Source organism: Crocodylus siamensis, chromosome 1 (assembly GCF_052110815.1).
Source record: "Crocodylus siamensis isolate JL-2025a chromosome 1, ASM5211081v1, whole genome shotgun sequence".
NCBI lineage: Eukaryota > Metazoa > Chordata > Crocodylia > Crocodylidae > Crocodylus > Crocodylus siamensis.
In genome coordinates this window covers 289,077,316-289,097,807 of record NC_143395.1, presented here as the reverse complement: position 1 = coordinate 289,097,807, position 20,492 = coordinate 289,077,316, and the positions used below count along the sequence as shown (strand labels likewise).

Genomic DNA, 20,492 nt, shown 5'->3' with positions numbered 1-20,492 from the left:
TTGGTTAATTGAGTCTGCTGGAGCTTGGTACTTACCGCAATCCAGCCAGCCACCTCATTTCATATATCAGCATCTCTGCACTTAAATGGTGGCAGGGGTGCTTTATCTAAAGCTCATCAACTGAATGGTGCCCCCATTACCATTTTGAAGCTTGGGGATGCTGATACATGAGATACTTCAGGAACTTTAATTAGAGCATCTCTTGGAGCCACTCTAATTAAAGTGCCTCCTCCCAACCTTATCAATGTCCTAGGAACTGACATTTTCCAAGGGGTGCCTTGATTCTGTCCAGGGGTGCCTAAAAAGGTTGAGAAGCACTGGTGTAGATAATTGGTAAAACCTGATGTTAAGGGAGAGGTATAGTAGAACCCAGTTACAACCTGCTTAATCTGTAGTGGGTTGATGAATGAAGAATGAACTGTACAGCTGCTTGCTCTGACTTTTTTTATTTAAAAGAATGCTGCTTCTCCACTCAGCTAGAGTTCAGCCACAGTCCAGCATAGCTGATCAGCAAGGATCCTGGTTTTCTCTGATAAAAAACATCCCAAATTTTCTGATAAACACCCCCCTCCCCCATCCACATTTTCCCATGATTAAAATGAAATACCACTAATACATATACATATACTAATGCTTAATAGATATAGATATAGTGGTGTTTCATTTTAATAATTGAAAAATGTCGATTTTGGGTTATTTTTTTAAATCAGAAAATTTGGGATTTTTTTTTTATCAGACAAAACCAGGATCCCTGCTGATCAGAGCATGATGTCCTCTGAAATAAAGGCTACAGTGAACATCTGGACCACATTAATGGTCCTGTTCAGCTGTTCACTGTGACTGACTCTATACCCATGGTTATTTCATAAACCTGTATCTCTGCGGGGAGGTAAGGAACCTAATCCTGTGAAGTATCTTGATTTTATTGTATAAACAAAGCTAGAGGACAATTATAGACTAACTTCCCTACAAGGGAAGTTCCTTTTACTGTGTCCTGAAATGTAAGGGTGAAATTACATGTTATACTTAGGCCCTACTAAATCTGTGGAATATTAAGTGGTGTTAGAATATGCTGCAAGCCCCATCATGTGCCCCCCTACTGCCTCCCCCACTGCCTGTTCCATTACGTCCCTTCTCATGACCTCTCCTCTTACTACCTGCAGTAGTGGTGCAGGACAAATTTTAGATAATCCTTCAATAATTAGTTACCAAGCATGGAAAATTATAATACATTTGTAGATTTTCTGTGTATAGATCTAATTATTGGGGCTACATCTTAAGTTGAGATTTGTTTTGTATTTGCATACATGTGGTAATATTGTTTCTTGCTTGCCACTAGAGGGTTGGTAAACAGGTGCATGGCTAGAGACCAGGACACCTGGACTCTATCTTTCCCCAAAAGTGGGAGGCAGAGCTGGGAGCAGAGCATCTTGGGATGTTGGAGGACTGCAAATTGCTCATTTTCTCTCTGTGGACCAGACTGAAGTTACCCGAACGTGAGCACAATCCAGAGATAATCTTCACTTAATGTGCTGTAACTTTGAGAGGACACTTAGTGTGAATTAATGAGCTTGAACCTGTGGGCACTCATGTTTTAAGTGTCCTTAGTAGGTTCTATGTAACATGTAACTTAATATTATTCATATTATTGTTATTATTCATGTTATTATTATAATTTTTGTCATATCATACAAAGCTGTAAGATGTAATGATATCTTGTAGCAATGGATGCCACAGCTTACTTATTTGTTGTGCTTTATTGCTGTACAATGTATTGTTGTTCAGTTTCATTTGGTATCTCCTTGTTCATTTAATAGAGCAGAGCATAAACTGGAATACCCAATTCATAGTCTTTCGAACATTATTTTTATACAACTATCATGTTCCATTTTACTCACCTTCTCTTAGCTCATTTTTTTCATTTCTCCTCTACTGGGATCTCAACCTTCATCTAGTCATTCCACTGTTTATCTTCTCTGCTACCGTTGTGTTTTTCTTGTGATAAGGCAAGGGGTTGAAATGGTAAAAGCTAGCTTAGTGAGATGCTTACATACATTACTGGTATAGGAGCTTCATGATAACTACAGAACCACACTTCCTCTGTTAGGGGACTTCCCTGCAAGGTAAGAGGCACAGGTAGAATTCCCTGTTCTGCTGCTGTATTGTGTATTATCTTAGTCAGGTAACTTAGGGAGAGTTTCATAAAGGGACTAGGATGTTGAGATGTTTGGTATCCTCAGAATAGATTTGCTATATCACACCCTTCTGTGTGATAAAACAAGGGAATGGCAAGTTTCCTGCAAAGTAGAAGGTATGGATTCAAGTGCCTGTGAGTGAGAGGAGCCTAGAACTCAGGTCTCCCATTTCTTGGGTAGGCTATTGTTAAAAAAAGATGGCAGTGGTTCTTCTTCATCCTCCTTCTATTGAATTTAATGCTTCTATAGCTGCTGCCCAACATTTAGATGCAAGTAACAGCATAGGTCACATAGCCTGTGAACAGATGTTCAGTCTCTGCTCACTTGGGAGAAACAACAAGTACACGAATGCTCATAATTTTTCTGCAAGAGCAAAACTAGCAGCTATGGGAGAACTATAACTCAGGAACAACCTGAATGAAGTGGCTTCTAGGAGAATCTCTCTCAAGAGACTGAATGTCTGTATAGGTAGGGGTCCAAAAGGAGCTGTAGAGCTGCTCTCTGGAATCCCCGTGAGCTTTGCTCCCTTTCCCTCCCCCTCCCACAGGGCCAGGGGAGAGCATATGTGAGTCCCAGCCAGGCAGGGAGAAGAACCCACACCCTGATTGCATTGGATTTTGAAAAGTCTAATCCTGAAGGCTTTAGGGAACATGTTCTGCTTCTGCATTTTTCAGTGGGCCTACTTAGGCTACTCAGGCCAGACCAGAACCAGCTGACTTGTTCCCCCCTGCCTGGGTAGCCCCAGCCCCCCTAGCACAAAGTGCAACACTTAGGTCCCTGCTGGGCTGCAGCTGGGCTGGACCATGGTGCAGAGAGTTCAGGGTGGAGACCTCTGTGTATGGGACAGCCACAGATCCACACCACTTGCCTTATGTGGCATCCCCTTGGCCCCCTTCCCTTGTGTGGCAGACCCCTGCCTCTGCCCAGACTATACCACTTTGTATAACTCCTTGATAAGAGAGGAGAGAAGCTCAGGATCTCTTCTGTCAAAGCCTCACTAAAAGGAGAGGGGGATTTTGAGCTGGAGTTCTTCAGGGGCATGGTCTCCTGAGGCAGCAAGCTGATCAGTGCTGACTTGTGCCCTTGCTTTGTCAACTGTCTCTGGGTAGAAAAAGGAGCCTGCAAAGCTCATTGGGATGCCTGCTTTAGGGATCCCTGGCAACCCTACATCAGCACTGCAGGTCTTTGCTTCTCTCCTTGAACTTCTGTACAGAGTACTCCAGGTAATGTTTTCTCTGAGGGAAACAAACCTGGGAGAGTTCTCCTGGATGATTTGAACATATGTATGCAGCTTTAGACCACTTAGAGGTGGAGTAGGAACTACAGAAAACACAGGAAAATATTCCACATCATTCTCACCTTTATATATTCCATTCCAGCCCCCTCGTTGGACATTTCCTTCTTGAGCCTCCAAGAAACCACCATGGTCAGATGCAAAATACACGAATGTGCTATTCTTTAGTCCTTTCTTGTCAATTGCTTCCAAAAGTTTGCCTATAAATAAAGAAAAGAGTGTTGTTCTATAGTAAAACAGAAACAGACTCTAAGGACCTGATTGATTGCCCACTGAAGTCAAAGGAAACCTTTCCAGTGAGTTCAATAAGCACTGTATTAGGCCCTACACAAAGTCTTGGATGAAGTTCTTGTATGAATCAGATATTGACTATTATCACACCTTTGTATAGCCCCACAATAATAAAAATATAAAGAAGAATCACGATTGGAAAATCATGGATCTAGATGAAAGTATTTTTATACATGTTTCTAGGTATAATTGCCATAAAAAAAGAAAAAAAAAAACCATCAGGAAGTAAATTGAACTAGTAATCCTTCACCCAGGCTTCTCAGTGCCTTTTGGTTGGGGCTTTAGTGTTATCTGTATTCCTCCAACTGACTTTTGTGTGTCCTTGAACAGTTTGCTGAGTCTTTCTTTACCTCAGTTACCCATCTGTAAAATCTTAACAGCAACTCTGAGGATAATACCATTAAGGATTTTGAGGTGATACTAGAGGGGTGGGAACCATACAGACACACACAACAGACAGAAGCTCAGAGAAATAAAATGCAGTAAAGTGCACATTCAAGTTTTTACTAACAATTACCATATTTGAACCACTCTGGATTAAATACATGAGAAAGGCATTCTTTGAGACCAGATGCCAGCAACTCTTTACTAAATATGAACTAGGAAAAAGACCCCACATTTTCTTTTTTTGAACATTAAAAAAAATGTGTTCTACACATTGATTATCTTCAGCATGGCACTGTAACTATCAAAGAATTCACCAGAAGATGTTCTTGAGAGATGGATAGTCTTAAACCAACTGTTTTCTAAAGATAATGGTGCACATTGAAAGTAAAGTGCAGTGTAACAATGTTTTCATAGATTTCATTGACATTAGGGCTGGAAGGATCACGGAAGATCATCAAGTCCAGCCCCCTGCTCGAAGGACAGGAAGTCAGCTGGGGTCATAGGATCCCAGCAAGATAAGCATCCAATTTTTTCTTGAAGGTGTTCAATGTAGGTGCTTGAACCACCTTCAATGGCAGGCTGTTCCAGACCTTGGGGGCTCAGACAGTAAAGAAATTCTGCCTTATGTCCAGCCTGAAACGGTCTTGTAGTAGTCTATGACCATTCAACCCCGTCATCCCTTGGGGCGCTCTGGTGAACAAACGTTCCCCCAGATCCTGGTGGTCACCCCTGATAACCTTATGGGTGGCCATCAGATCACCCCTGAGCCTACACTTTTCCAGGCTAAGGAGCCCCATGGCTCTCAGCTTGTCGTCGTAAGGCCTGGTTTCCTGACCTTTGATCATGTGCGTGGCTCTTCGCTGGACTCTCTCAAGCTTCTCCACTTCCTTTTTAAATTGTGGGGCCCAAAACTGGATGCAGTACTCCAGCTGTGACCTCAGCAAGGCCGAGTACAAGGGGAGAATGATGTTTTGGATGCACGCATATAATTGAGAGCTCAGTTTTAGACAGTTTAATGTTATGTGTTTCTGCGATTTGTGGTAACGGCACTTAGTGCCTCAATCATGGGCAACTGGTGCCTCCTGAGTCTGCGGGGGAGCACCAGATCAGTGATGGGGAGAGGTGTCCCCCACTACTGATTGCTAAGCTAGCGGTGAAACCAGAAGTGCACTTCCGGTAATACTTCCGGTATCATGGCTGAAGCTTCCAGGGGGTGCACGGCTAATCTTAAGGAGTGCATGTACACCCCCTATATGTTGCAGTGGCCTCAATTTTATTTTAATTTAATTACTTACAAATCCAAATAAAGTCTACTCACCCACCAGCCAGTCCATCTCCTCTACGTTATCACCATATAAACCATGACTGCTTCTCCCACGAAACTTCTCTGTTGTGATGAGGGGCGTGTGGACATGTAAGAAGGAAACAAGCAGGAGGAATGGCTCGTGCTTGCTTCTAGAAGCCAGCAAAAATAATTAATGCCACATTTTTGCAAGAAGAGTGTTTTAGTGGAAAAACAGAATCAATCAATCAAGCAAACAAAAACACTTTGAAATGTATTACTAAAATTTGTATTCAATATCCTGCTAATAATAAGTTAGAAATACTACAGGAGGCCACAACAAATTTCAGATTCAACTTCCTTGATTCTGGGGGTTCCTTAGGATAACAGAGTTCAATAATTTTGCTTCTGAATTGTTTCCAAACTAAAACTAGGCCTTTTTTTTTTGGTCCCAGGTTAGCTGATATTGTACAATCATATTACTGAGTTTTTAGCTGATGCAAAATTAAAGAAAAATCATATTTTTGCTTTCTTTTTCACTTTGAAAATTTAATTTAAAAACAAAAATCTTCTTTAGGGAAAGAAATGAGAGCCAAAAGTTTTCTTTCTGTGTATGGGACACATTAAAATGTTACACAGAGAATAGAATTGTCCCATTTACTGCAAACAGTCATGTTAGTAGTAAAAGTAAAATCTCAGCTAGGCTCAGATTTTACCCATGGATACATGCAAATGAAAATAAAGAGCTTAAGCTCTTTTCCTGTGTCCCTGTGACAAGGTATTTAACAGAATTTGGTGGATTATGACAAGCACTTTTGCTATGATTGAACTTTCAATCTCTAGACTATCAACTGTGTACTTTAGCACCAATACCACCCCAGCTCCTAATCTATAGTCTAGTGGAATTTACTAACATTACTCTGAACTGGGGGGGGGAGGCAATCCTTTTGGCAGGTGGGTCAGGGTGGCTCTGCAGATGGACTGCCTTTTTAGGTAGCAGTGGCTCCTTCTGGATGCCACTGCTGCTGGTCCTAGCCCCATGATACTGGCAGGACCCATGCTCACAGCCTTGACCCAGGCTCAACCTATCCCTGCTCCAGACTTGGCCTGGTGGAGCAGACAAGCCCCGGACCAGGCAGAACCTGTGCATGTGGCCTTACCCCGGCCCACCTCACACCTGTTCCAGACTACCCACCCATGCTGAGAAGAAGCAGCAGTGGCAGCAGCTGCTGCTTAGCTTGGGAAAAGTGACCTGTCTTCCGCTGCCAGGCCCTTCTTGCTGCAGCATCCTGAAGCCTGCACCTGGGCTGCCCTGTAGTTCCTCTGCACTGCCACTGCTGGATGGCCTGGAGGTGGTAGTGACAGCAGTAGAGAGGAGTTGCACACTAGCTTGGGCATGGGCTCCAGGCAGCTGCATCAAGAAGGGCCTGGCAACAGTGAGGGAGAGGGGCTGCTCTTCCCTCATGCCAAGCAGCAGCTTTTGCCTGGCCACTGCCACTGTTCAGTGTGGGCAGGCAGTTTACAGCAGGCATGGGGAAGGCTCAAGTTGGGGCTGTGTGCTCTTAGCAGTGGCAGGGAGGAAGAGCTGGGCATGCAAGCTCTGAGCTACTGTGGTGGGGAGGGAGGAGGTTGCTGACCGGCCTACAGCAGCTCCCCAGAACTGCCTGTGTTTCCTGTGGGACCAAATAATTGACCACCCATGTTCTAAACAATGCAGTCCAAAAAGGCAGTATTACTTTTGAAAAACTCTTTAGCCTAAAAATATTTTCTTCAGTTATCTTGACATGCAGACTGTCCGTCAAACTAATATTTTTGTATTGTGTGCCTAATGTTTTAGAGACCCATTCATGGACCAAGATGGAGTGTATACCAACAGAACAAAATTATATTCCCTTCCCTACAGAGCTTATGAACTAAGCATAAGACAAGAAACAACTGAGGGATACTGACAGACAAGGAATCCCAGAAAACCATTAAACAATACAGGCCAGAATAATAGGCAATTATCACAGCATGCCAGCTGCCTGGTCAAATGGTAACAAAATAGGTAAAATACATTGGAAGGTAATGTGTTTTTTGTTGTTTACCGTTCAATAAATGAAACTGTCTCTTTAAGTAGGTTGAAAGTGGTTTTCTCCAGCTTCATTGGTTGTTCAGTAATGTCATGGTTTCTCATCAGGATACAATTCCAGTACTTTGTAAATCCATAGCTGGAGAACCAGGAGATGAAAAACAGGAAACCACACGTGGCAAAACATGCAATAGTCTTCCATTTCACTGAGAATAGGTTGGTAAGTTTTCCAATCAAAAGTGTAAGCACAGCAAGGGCAATTATCTGAGTGTGAAGCCAATAGGTATCTTGCAAAGGACTGGCTTAGCTCAGGATTTTCTCTTCCTTGACATTCGTTCACAAGGCTAAAAGGCATTCCATAAAAATAACTGAAGCCATGGTTTAGAGGATGGTGGCAGTGATCATTGCGGGATTCACAGTTCACACCCAAATGCCACTTGCCTGAAAATACAAATCAAAGACTTTAAAAACTGTTTCATTAGCTGTAGGTACTTTTGCTCCTATGGTTAACAATTTGTCCACTGCACTAAAGTATAATGTAGTGGCTCAACCAAGAAGACTTTCTTGTATATAGTTGGCATAGACTCTCAGGTAAAAGTCATAGGGGAGGAACAGAGATGATCTGAACAGGGTATGGGGCCCGGGGGAAATCAGCCTTTGTGGGGCCCTGCCCCTGGATGCAAGGAAGCCAGTGGTGGATTTGGTAGTGAAGGGGGTGAAGGTGCTGAGTGGCTGGACACACCAGATTTGGTGGTGGATTTGGTGTGGGGGGGAAGGGGGACGTGCTGAGTGGCTGGACATGAAGCCAGCGGCAGCATGGAGTCACTGTGGCCACTCCACCCAGCTCCGCGGGGGCCCCCCAAAATGCAAGGCCCAGGGCCATTACCCCGATTCGCGCCCCCTCCCCTCCCACCAGGGAGGAATACAATAAACAGAACATTCATTCTTCTCTTTCTCAACTCTATTAACAGAATTTCACTGGGGGAAAAGTCCAAAATTAGGAGAGAAACTGTGACTGAGTTCAAATACCAATGTAATTATTCACTTTAAGAAGGAACTTTGTGATATAAGAAGTACCTAAGTGGCACTTAAACACAGTTTGGATTTTATTTCCCCCAAGGCAGAAAAGGACATGCTCCTGCAGCTGGAGACACTGGTCAGCTTATCAAGGCTCCCAGCCACAGAAGTGCATGGAGTTTGTAGCTCTGATGTGCTCCCGCAATGGGGAGTCCTGTTCAGCTGACTGCTACTTCAGTCAGGGATCACAGATCAGATTCCACTGTGGTTTAAACTTAGGTTACTGCACAGTAAGTGAAAATTCTGTGCCATATGGGCACATGTCTACATGTGTGCACCTGGATTGTGCAGTAACTATGGTAACTTACGCAGACTTGGGTGTAAATTTGCTCCCTGCATGATGCAGGTAGTTACTGCACAGTAAAGCACGTAGAGATGCCTTACTGCAAGGTGGCACTGTATGTGTGGACAGGTTTGGGACTAACTTTCATCTCAAGTCAGTCCACATAGCCTTACTGTGTGTTAATGCACTGTAATTCTTGCACGTGTAGATGCTGGTATAAAAACTGCTTACTGCACAGTAAATGCTTATGTAGACACACCCACTGAATGTCTGTCAATAGCCTGAATCTCAGATTGTAAGTGCCAAAAGCTTCAGTTACAAGGGTGTATCAGTGCTTCTTAGGCATGTGAAATAGGATTTAGACCTCTAAGTATGACAATCACACATGGGAGAAACCCCTTGATAGTAGAAACACACATACAAGCCACACATAGGTCATCATAATCAGCAAGGCATAAGCACGGCTCATGAATGCTGCGATGCCAGGGCGGATGGAGTATCCCACAGGAGTGTGTGTGTGAGGCAGGGAGGGGCCCACCTGCTTGGTGGCAAAACTGGAAGTGGACTGGAAGTACTTCTGGGTCTACTGCTGATTGCACCCCCCCCATTCCCCCCAGCACAGTAATCACCCAACGAGGGACTCCGGATGCCCCCCCAGACCCAGGAGGTACCAGTCACTGAGCTGGGAGGGTGGAGGGGGGGCCCTGTGTGCTTCCCAGTGGACCCAGAAATGGACTGGAAGTGGTTCTGGTCCACTTCTGGGTCTGCTGCCAAGCACACTGGGGAGCCCTCTGTGGTCCTGTGGGATGCTCCATCCACCCCAGCATTTCAGCATTCATGAGCTGGCTGGTACCTTGAGGTATGTAGAAAAAACATTTAAAACTGTGTCTATCTCCAAACCATTGAATCTTTCTGAATCTCTCCAAATCGATTGGAGGGTTCCGGTTCAATTCAGAGAGATTAAAGGGTCTTTTGACTCGATTCAGATTCAGAGATTCATCAACTGAATCAGGCCAAATCTCCACTGAATCAAATCAGGGACCGAAGTTTCACAAAGCCCTAGTGGGCATCCTGGGCACTGCCTGCTCAGCCAGCTCTCACATTTATGAAGATGCCACGGTGGTCAGCGATGGCCTGGAGCATGACAGAGTGGAAGCCCTGCTGGCTGTAGTGGGGCAGTCACCATGGCATGGGCAGGTGACAGGTATGTAGGTCCCATCAAGGGCCCCAATGCAGTGGGGGAAGCCCAGAGCCTGGAACTCCACCACTATTGCCAGGTGGTTGTGCATGTAGAGCACCATGTGCCCCAGCACATCCTGTAGGGTGGCTCACACCTCCAGGACCACCTCTCCAGTGGTGCCCTTGTCCAATCCAAAATGGTAGCTGACATACTGGAGGGTGGTGGGCATGGCCAGCTTGAGTGGGGGGATGGCCAGCAGAGTGTCTCCATGGGGACGGGCTGCCTCATGGTGGTGTCCTGCCACTCCATGTGCAGGTGGAATAGCTCCAGGAGGTCCTGGAAGGTGGGTTGGGTCATGCAGAATGCCTCCATCTACTGTTTGTCATTCAAGGTGGCTGGGTGGGTAGGTGGCTAGCAGGTAGTTGCTGAATATGGGGGAGTCGGCAGGGCCCAGACTGCTGTGGGCCAGACAGCAGTAATCATGGTGGGTCAGCAGGGCCAGCATGGTGGCCATCAGGAGCCTGGGGCACTGGGTGTTGCTGCCAGGGTCAGGGGTTGGAGCAGCCATGGCATGGGGAGGCAGAGGCTGTGGTGAGAGAGCTGCTGCATGCTGTTTCTATGCTGTTCATGCTGCTCCCAGCTAGAAAAGTGGTTGGCTAGGAAACAGGGAGTGGGGCTGCCTTTTAAAGATGGTCTGTGGCCTCCAGCTTCCCCTAGTGGTGGCTAGGGCCCATTGCAGGGCCTCATGATGCAGGAGCAGTTTGCTGTTAGGAGCAGCAAATCTGCACCTGCCTCCCCGCACGTGTAGATGTCTGCCATGGAGCATTTATTCTTGGGTAGTTTACTCACGAATAAACTGTTCCTGGATCAAATGCATGTGTAGACAAGCCCAGTAATAAGGAGGCTGCAGAAGCAGCCACCAGCCACTCAGTGACTCAACTAAGGCCATCAATAAAGTCTGGCTACCAGCTGGCATGCATAAATACATTCCAGTTTCTGTTTTTATATGCTGAGAATATACTTGATTGATTTCTTTGGAGTGATTTCTATTTTGTGGCTACTAAATAGTGTGTATATCCACACACGTTCCCCTTGGGTTTATCAAACATGGACTAACACTTTTTTCTATAATGGACTGTATTTTTAAATGTTAGATTGCTTAAAGTGTTGTAGAGATTGCAATTCTAACTGATTCTAACCATGAAAAAAATCCCAGTTACCAGGGTGTTGCCATGCCAATGGACAGGGATGGAAAGAGAGTAGATTTGATGTATCATACCTATAAGTGCTGTGGTATAACCTTGCTGCTGCAGTATTCTGGCAAAAGTTGTTTCATTGGGAGGAAGGCCTCCTGAGGCACCATTCCAAAAAACAATGCGTTGCTTGATGCTGGAACCCATGCCTGAAGTTTAATACAATAATAATGCATGACTATTTCATTTTCTCATATTCCTTTCAGATCAACACAAGGTCACATTCCCCTTAAAACCAAATTTCAATAACATACTGTCAAAGACCATAAATTTCAAAATGTAACAGACCTGCAAAGCCATCTATGAACCCTACATGACCTGAACTGACTCCTGTCAGTTGGTGTAAACCAGTATATTTCTATTCATTTTAGCGATGCTAGACTGATTAATATCAGATCAGGATGTGACCCAGAATCTTTGTTTAGTTATAAGCAACTGCGGTATTGGTGGTAGAGTTTTGCACTACTATTATTGAAAGTCTATTCAACGTCTAACTGACTTCACTGTGAAAAATCTTGTCTTTATATAAAGTTTACACTTGTATTCGCTTACCTTATTGCTTATAACCCTGGGGTAAGGAGAAACATACACTCAAAGTGGCTTCAAAAGGGAAGGGGAAGCTGCTGCTATTATGATGTACAAGTTAGGAGTTTCTGAGCCTGTAGGGAAGCAAAATCCCTCCAGTTTTAACCTTGCCAAAATTATAGCAATGCACTTCACTTGAACTGTTATAAGCTTGTGCATGTGACAGTTACAGTATAACAGCTGCTGCTTGCTTCTAACATCAGCTCCCCTCTCCCCTTTGGAAATTGCTTCAAGTGTACATTGGTCCAAGCTCCTAGATGTATCCTACTGAACAATTCCTTCCTTTATGTGCCCATCTTCACCTATTTATGGTTAACACGTAGATCTGAATTAATCCTATTTAATGCTGATTTTTTTTTCCACGTAGCTCAATCTGTCAATACAGCAGCAGTTATTTTGTTCCTGCTTGCTTAGCCCCAGATCTTAAGAACTTTATGACAATTTTTGAGCTTTTGGCACAGCTAAGTTGACTAGGGGCTTCCAAGCAACATTTTCTTTCCTTTATTCTGTGACTAACAGGACACAAAACCATTTCTAAACACAAACTAATACAGTGTGAGGCATGCTTTTCAAAGACATCTGAAGTAGCTACATGGTACTAGAAATGGAGGCCACTGTTTTTAGTAATGTTGAATTTTTATAATTACAGTTTTTCTTACTTAAGGGAATTTTAATGGCAAATTGTGATATTAGTGAACCATTGGAGAGAGGCCCAACCTGATCTGATGGGGTATCTGCCAGTCAAGAAAGCTGCTCTGCTTGGGGTGCAAACTGGAGCTGCAGCAATGTGCTGAGTCAGTCTTACTCCTTCCTTTGCCAGATGATCAATATTAGGGGTCCTAAAGAGAAAAGAGACCCTCTATGTATTCCATGTAATCTAACATGTCCTCGCTGCCAGATTCCAAAGTTGGGAAGCAGAAGGTTTAAATGCATGTAATAGTGAATATAATGAGGAAAAAAATCTCTTTCCCATCCTAGCAATTTAAACTATTTATGATCTTCATTATAAAATTTAACCTTCCAGATTACTAAAATATGTCTATGCAAAGACAACAAAGGACATCTTGGGATAAATATGTCATGGACATAGAATAATCATGCCACTCACATATAATAACATATAAACAGGTGTTTCTTGGAACTGTCATTTGGGAGCAAATCCCAGTTTTTGATACAATCTTGGAATGACAGACCACAAACTATAAATATACTGATATAGATAAATTATCCATTCACCTTCTTATTATAGAGCCCTCAAAAGTTCCTCACAAAGCGCGACATTATAATATTACTTCATTCATATAATGTCAAATCTATTGTGAAGTATTTTATATGTCAACTGAACAGAAGACTATGTAGATAAAGTAATCAGCTAAACGGACGAACAGTTACATAAATAACCGCAGCATTTCCCTGACAATAATTAACAGCACATGTTTTACTGCTGAATAATACTGGAACAGATTTCCTGTCTATTTTAGGTTGAAAAACATTGTGCTATCATCAGAACAGTTACAAGAAAAACATTGCTGGTTATTTTTCATATGTGGATAGGGTGGCGGTTCAAGAAGGCCTACTCTTTTTTCCTACTTTGACATTTTCACAGAGTGAGGTGAAATAAATATACACAACACATACAGGTGAAATTCTAGGGTCATTTTAGGGGAATCTTCTGCTCTTTTACTCCATGTCCCCCCAAAAAGGACATCCTCTGAACCTGCCTTGTAGAATCCTTACCTTATTGTATCATTGCCATAGCAGCCTACATCTCCAATACCAAGATCATCTGCCATTATAAGTAAAATATTTGGTTTGGAAGCATTTGGTACACATGTCTTCAAAAACAGGCACAAAATTAGCAAAATGGCTAGACTTCTCCTGAAATTCAAGATTAAAAATAATATTCAATACAATTATATGCTTTTGATTTCAACTATTGAGGTGGCTCCTCAATAATTTCAGTTAACAGTAAACCTTTTCCATACTCTTAAGTATATACTTGTGAGTGATATCTGTACGTATGTAAATCTCTACAAGGTAAGTGCCACCAGGTGGTGCTCAAGAATATACAGAAAAGTTCTCGAGTTTCATAGGATCCATTAACTGAGTGAAAATGACCTTTATGTGAAGTTCTTTATGCCAAAATCTTGGAACAGGCTGCCCCAAATTAGCATACACCCTGCAGATTTACAAGAATTCATTCAATGACCTCTGAAATGGACTTCTGCATCTCCTGGTACACATTTCTGGGGTCCATAACCCACAACACAGATTTGGAGGCAAAAATATTCTGGGATGGAGAACTTGCTGGCTGAATCCATTATCACCCAAATCAACAGCCCTTCCCTGTACACAGAAGAGGAAACCGGTCATTACCAGCAACTGCAAACCTGAGGCTGTAGCAATGACAAAATTATCTACTGTTGTTCCTTGACCCAGGGGAGCTCTTCCCCATCTTTAGCCTTAAGAATTTTTTAATGCATATCTTGCTACTCAGGCCATCTGGAGAGGAAAGAATTTCACTTTGGTGTTGAAAGAGCAAAAAAACAATATTTTCTTAACACAGGTATTTGCCACAACATAACTTACATTTGTTCATAGCCCCCATGCACTGCAATCATGATGTAGTCTTAAACTAAATCACATATTAAATACTGTTAAAATCCTGATGGATTAATACAAGACCATTTTATATTGGCTTATGTACAAAACTTTGAAAGGAACATTGATAAATTTCTTCCCTTACCATTGCTGCTTCAGATGTTTCATGATTTCTTCTGCAAAGTAGCAATCAATATAGCTGGCTACATCAATATTTCAAAACAGCAAGCAGATAGGATCATCTCTGTTCTGGCTATTCACTCTTCCTTCAGCAGGAAGATTACCACAATTTGCAACTAAAATGTATGTACTGCAAGCTAGTAGTCATTGAACTCTGACTGCTAGTGTGAACAACTGCTCATGCTAATAAATAAAGATAACAAAGTACAGAGCTCCATCCTGCAGGAAGCTGATTACCTTTAACCTCCAATGACTTCAGTAGTGTTGTAGATACCAGCACCTGGCAGCAGTGAGCCTTACATCCCCAAACATTCAAATTACAGTAATTAAAAATGTCAAGAACAGAACTTATATAAGAAACTGATATAAGGGAGGGAGGAGGGGGAAAAGCCAGAGATGAGTAAGGGAGATACTATAGTGGTAGTAATTCAAGGTAGAAATTTGTATTCAAGGTGAAAAAATTGTAATTCAAGGTAGAAAAAGTGGTAGTAATTCTACCTTGCTTTTCTCCCCCTCCCTTCCCTGCTTCACCTTTTGTTTTTCTCATTTGTACCTATTTACATTTTCACTGACATCCTGCCACACTTTTAGCTCCTCTCAATCCTTGGAGTCTCCGAACAGCAGAGACTCCCCATGCCTGAAGAAGTGTGACTGCACCTGAAAGCTTGCTAAGAACTTTTTTCCAACTACTTAGTTGGTCTAATAAAAGCTATCATGTCTAACCAAAGAACCTTGCCTGCCTGTGCCCTTAGACCAACATGGCTACAACCAAAAACCCTGGAGACTTCACAGAAATTTGTGGGAGTATCTGTAGACTTTGGCTAAGTACAGATGTTCAAAAAGTTCATCAAACCTTCACAGGTTTCTCTAAACTGCATAGACTGAAACATGAGCAAAGTGAACATGTTCACACTTTGTGGCACGGGTTGGGTGGGGGGCACACGGCTGTCTGCACTGGCTGAGGCCAGAAGGTAGGGACCGCTTCTGCACATCTTCCAGAGTGCTAGAGATTGCTGAAGGCAGCCAAGCAGGAGCCATCCCTGATTTGCTGCTGGGCCGGCCGGCTGGCTGGGCACCTGGGCATACTATGATGACCCGCTCTGGGGCTATCCTGGAAGCCTAGGCCCGGGTGCAGGGGAGAATTCATGGTGATGGCAGAGGGCTGTGGGGGTGTGCCTGACAGGCAATCAGGGGTGGACTGGCTCTGTAGAAAGAAGGATCGAGCTCTGAGAGGCCTTATCCTTCCATCTACAGAATATCCCTGTCCCTGTTGCTCAGCACAAGCCTCTCAGGCTGCCCAGCACATCCTGCAAGATGCTGCTAGTGCCAGGCTCTGGCAAGACACGTCAGACAACTTGGGTGTCTTGCTCCTGTCCCCACTGCCTGAGATGCCAGCAGAGAGTGACCTAGCATGAATTGACAGGGGATCCTTACATCTCCCTTCAACTGAGCAACTTGCATAAAAGGGCTACAAACCCAGCAGGTATGGTCATCAAAGGAGCTGCTAGCCTGGGGAGAATCCATAGTTGGAAGAGGTGTTAGAATAACTCTGTGCTGTGGGGGAGGAAGTACGGGCTGCAGGCTAGATCCAGCCCACTGAGGAAATTTATCTAGCCTATGGTGGGCCCCTCAGTCCTGCCCAGCCCAGGTGCAGGGAGCAGCCCAGGCTGTGGTGTGTGTGGCTGGTCCCACTGTCTACAGATGCTCAGCAGGGCTGGGGTGGTGATGCAGCCATACTCACTTTCTGGCAATAGTGGCTCCTTTCTGCTGCTGCTGTCACTAGACCCAGCCCCACTGCTTGGGCACTCCAGCCTGTCCACCCTACACCCATCACTGGGAGCAGGATGTGCCTGGGCAGGGTGCACAGCCGGGCAGTTGGGATGGGGCTTCAGGCAGGTGGGGACCAGTGTTTGGGAGATGGATGAGTGAGGACCAGATCATGGGGTGAGATTGTGGGGTGGTGGCAGCAGAGGGCTGAGCCATGATCTGCTGCCCATACAGCCCTGGGACGGGTGCGGGCTCTGTAGGCAGGGGCATGCACGGAGCAAACTGCAGCTCTTCTCTGAGCCTGGGCGCAGCCCCTCACTGTCACTACCCTGCAATCCCAGACCCAGCCCTGGATGCAGCTCCCTGCCTGCCTGTGGCCCCATCCTGTTCACCTAGTCAAATGCCTTTCAGGTCATGGCTGGTCTCTGTGGAGACCCTGGGATTGCTGGGTGGTGGCAGTGAGGGGCTTGAGCCTGGGGCAGTCACGATTCACTTCCCACATGCCCCTCCCTGCAGTTTGCAGGGGTGTATGAGCAGCAGAACGAGGCTCTGCTCTGGTCCCCAGCTCCATGCTGTCGTCACCCTGAGATCCCAGCCTTGGCTGCACCAGCCCTTCCCTCTCCCAGATGCCGCTCTCCACCCTCCTGCAGCCCCATCCCAGCTGCCTGGCTGAGTGTCCTAGGTGTCTGGGTGAGCTGTTGCACTGGTGGAGGGGTGCTGACCCAGTTCACGACAGCTCACCAAAACTCCACAGGCCCAAATCATTGTCCACCCCTGCTCCATGCCATCTCTTTCCAGGGTCCCCACTAGTATAATGGGCACTGCTAGAACAGTCCCATGGAACAAGTTAACATCATGCTAGTAAAGACCTATGGTCTGCCTGCAGAATTGGAGAGATACCAAGGTTGTATTAAGACATGTTCAATCCTGTTACAGTCATGCTTGGAGCTCAGCATGTTAAGAAATATGCCCTGAATTCATGTGAGTTCATGCAAAATGTGTACAACCTCCACAACCCTTTGTATAAGTGAACAGCTTCACATACATTCACACACACACACACTCAGTCCCTGTTACAAACTGTATCCCTAATGCCTTTTAGAAGCAGCTCAATCATTGAAATCAATGCAAGTTTTTCCTGGGCCTAAGGACTCTGGAATTCAACATCTTAAGACATGTTTAAATTATTTAGATACCAAAAGGAAGAAGTCATTCAATTCAGTAAAACCTCTGCTTTTACTTATACAAATATGACTATCCATTAGATTTACATTCTTTCTAAGGATCAGCAAACTACAGAAAATGAATCACTGAGACCATAATTTAACGAAAAAGAAAAAAAGATCCATTTTTTAAAGGTAGGGAAAACAAACCCTTGTCTCAAGTCTTCTCCTTCCCTAGGTATTCCTCTCATTCTCCAATTTGCTAAGAAGCAGTGATCCACTTTGAAACAGTTGTAAAAACTGACATAATTGGATCAGAGTTCCTGATTTTCTCTTAACTGTGCTTTCCTCCTCCCCCCGCATTTCCCATGGGCATTGTGCAATAATAATTCTAGGAATGTTGCCAGGATTAGCAAATTTACTATTACTGCTGTTAAAGATTTACATGTATTTTTGACTGCCTAAGTACAAAGTCACTGTTCTTGAAATGCTGATTTAATATGGATGCTGCCTCACTTGGATTCCCTATGTAGTTTACTCTAAATTTGTATAGCAGCACCCATCATTGTAATATTGCTTGCCTTAAAAGATAATAAAATCAAAATCCCATTTGCTGCTGCTTTTTACCTTACCTTTCTTAGAGCTTCAACTCAAACCACCAATGCCAAAGAAATTATTTTTACTCTTTGTTCTGAGAGCCTCAGCTCTGCTATAAAAAGAGTGGCATGTCTCTTGCTCTCACCCTTAAGCCTGACATCTTCATAATTCCTGCAGAATTTGGCTGTCTAGGTGGCTTACTGCTATGAAGAGACAAATGTGTAAGTTATATTGCATTGTAGACCTTGGATATTACCCCATGGACACCAAATATAACCTGGCATTTTAAGGAAGCCAGCATACAAAGTTAGAGCATGACGATTAAAGGCTTGAACCCCCAGTGGGAGGAGTACAGGATATTGGCAGGGATAGGTATGTTTAAAGGTGGTTCTTCACTTGTTGACTATCTTGCTCCTACATGCAACATTTGGGGTTGGGCAGTAGCTTGCAAAACCTCCCAGGTTAGAAGTAGTTTTTTTGAGAACTATGCCACATTTTAAGGAAGAAGGCAGATTGTCCTTTCCAAAGGTGATACTAATAATCTTTGGGACCAGTGAGTTGCAGGGATTTTTATCAATCAAAATGAAGATACATCAGAATCTGATTTCTGTGATTGTTTCTGCATTTATTTCAGCACTCCTAACTTAAATGACTGATTACAATATGGAGTATTGTTGTATCTGTGAAGCGCCAGAAAATCTCGGAGAGGTAAGGGGCGATAGTTTGTGGTGATGCTTTTTATTGGACCAACTGCATAGTTGGGAGAGGTGTTGTACAAAAAGGACACTTTGTGCCTGAAAGCTTGTCTAATATCTCTCTCAACTATACAATTGGTCAAAAATAAAAGATATCACTAAACAAACAAACAAACAAATATCTTGGTTAAAACCACTGCTGTTCGTGTGTCTTAGGAAAAAATCTCAAGTACCAGTAGTGAATATCTAATTTACAAGATACATTTTTTTCTAAAAATATGTCACGCTGTCTTGCTTTATTTATCATTTACCTACCTCATTGCCTCTAAGAAAAAAATTCTGATTTGACACGGATTTTGCAGAGGCAGGCTTTCATCCAGGATATTCAATCAGTCATTGCAACCTTGTAGTGGTATACTGACTTGAACTCCACTTGAAATGATTTTTTTTTGCCTTTGGAGCCTGCAGTGTTTTGTATTTGTTTTTAATAATCTGATCTATTAGAGCCATTTGTGCCTATTCTCGCCTCTAACCTTGTGGCAGTTACTAAATTTAGACAATCTTATGCCAGCAGGTGGTGTTGAATTTCAGTTCACTGCTTTCTTTATGCCATCTTTCCTTTCTTTGCTCCTTTCATACTCCTGTCTTCTAAAACAAAGTTTATTTTTTCATCTAACAAATAATCAGTGAGGGAACATAAAATGAATACAACAGTGAAGAAGAAAACTGAACACTTGAATGTCAAAAAGATGAGAAAGGGCATGCACTCATTGTTTTTCATTTGATATTTTTGAGAAAACAAAATAATCTTCTTCCTAGTTCTATACAATTCTGCTAAATGTCATTTCTGTTAATCAATGTAGTGATAGTACTCAGGTAAGTAACTGCTTGCAGGATCACTCTGAGACTGTCTTATATATAAGTGTACGCATGTCGTCCCCCTCCCCCCCCACACACATCATTTCCTATTTCTCACTTTCTAAATTGCAAATGCTTCCTTCCTCAGTTTAGGTATTCCAGCTTTAATAAATTCTAGCTGTACTACACATTCTGTAGTGAAAGAAGTAATTTAAAGATGCTCCTGAACTAAGAGAAGGACTGAGGAACTCCTTAAGTGGGAGATGATCCCTCAGTTAAGTATTTGATTTCCTAGAAAGAAGAGAAAGGACCTACAGAGGTTGCCTACCATCTTACAATAAAGTTCACTGTTAGTTCTTCTCATGCATTATATGCCTGTGTTTTTTTTCTTAACCTAGTGATAACTATATGTAGCATGCAGACACCACAATTCTGAGTGGAGATGAAACGAAGTAAAAAAATACAGGCTTTTTCAGTGTGAACTGTAAATAAAGTGCCAAATTTGTCCCTGGTGATTTTGAATGTATTTACAACCATGGAAGAGTTTGATCCCAGTAAAATAGTCATGACTGGGAGACCCTTAATATACAAATATAATAACTTATAACAGTAAATTAAATAGATTACTATCAATGTCCTTTTTTTTTTCAGTATTAAAGTGACAAATCCCCCCATGATCATTGTATTTCTTTAGTCAAGTTGACTACAAACATGCCAAGTAAGTTTATCGGAG

At 43.3% G+C, this 20,492-nt stretch overlaps 1 pseudogene across 1 annotated transcript in view; it reads right to left on the bottom strand.

Moving 5' to 3' along the window:
• LOC149874582 (arylsulfatase D-like) overlaps window positions 1–14,060 on the bottom strand; it is a 30,706-nt pseudogene extending 16,646 nt beyond the window's left edge. The window contains exons 1-6 of the transcript XR_016444382.1: window positions 13,636–14,060; window positions 12,616–12,737; window positions 11,340–11,462; window positions 7,537–7,961; window positions 5,486–5,622; window positions 3,555–3,689 (exon numbers count right to left, since the gene is read on the bottom strand). The product of XR_016444382.1 is annotated as an arylsulfatase D-like (transcript). The remainder of the gene's footprint in view (window positions 1–3,554; window positions 3,690–5,485; window positions 5,623–7,536; window positions 7,962–11,339; window positions 11,463–12,615; window positions 12,738–13,635) is intronic.
• Between the last annotated feature and the right edge of the window lie 6,432 nt (window positions 14,061–20,492).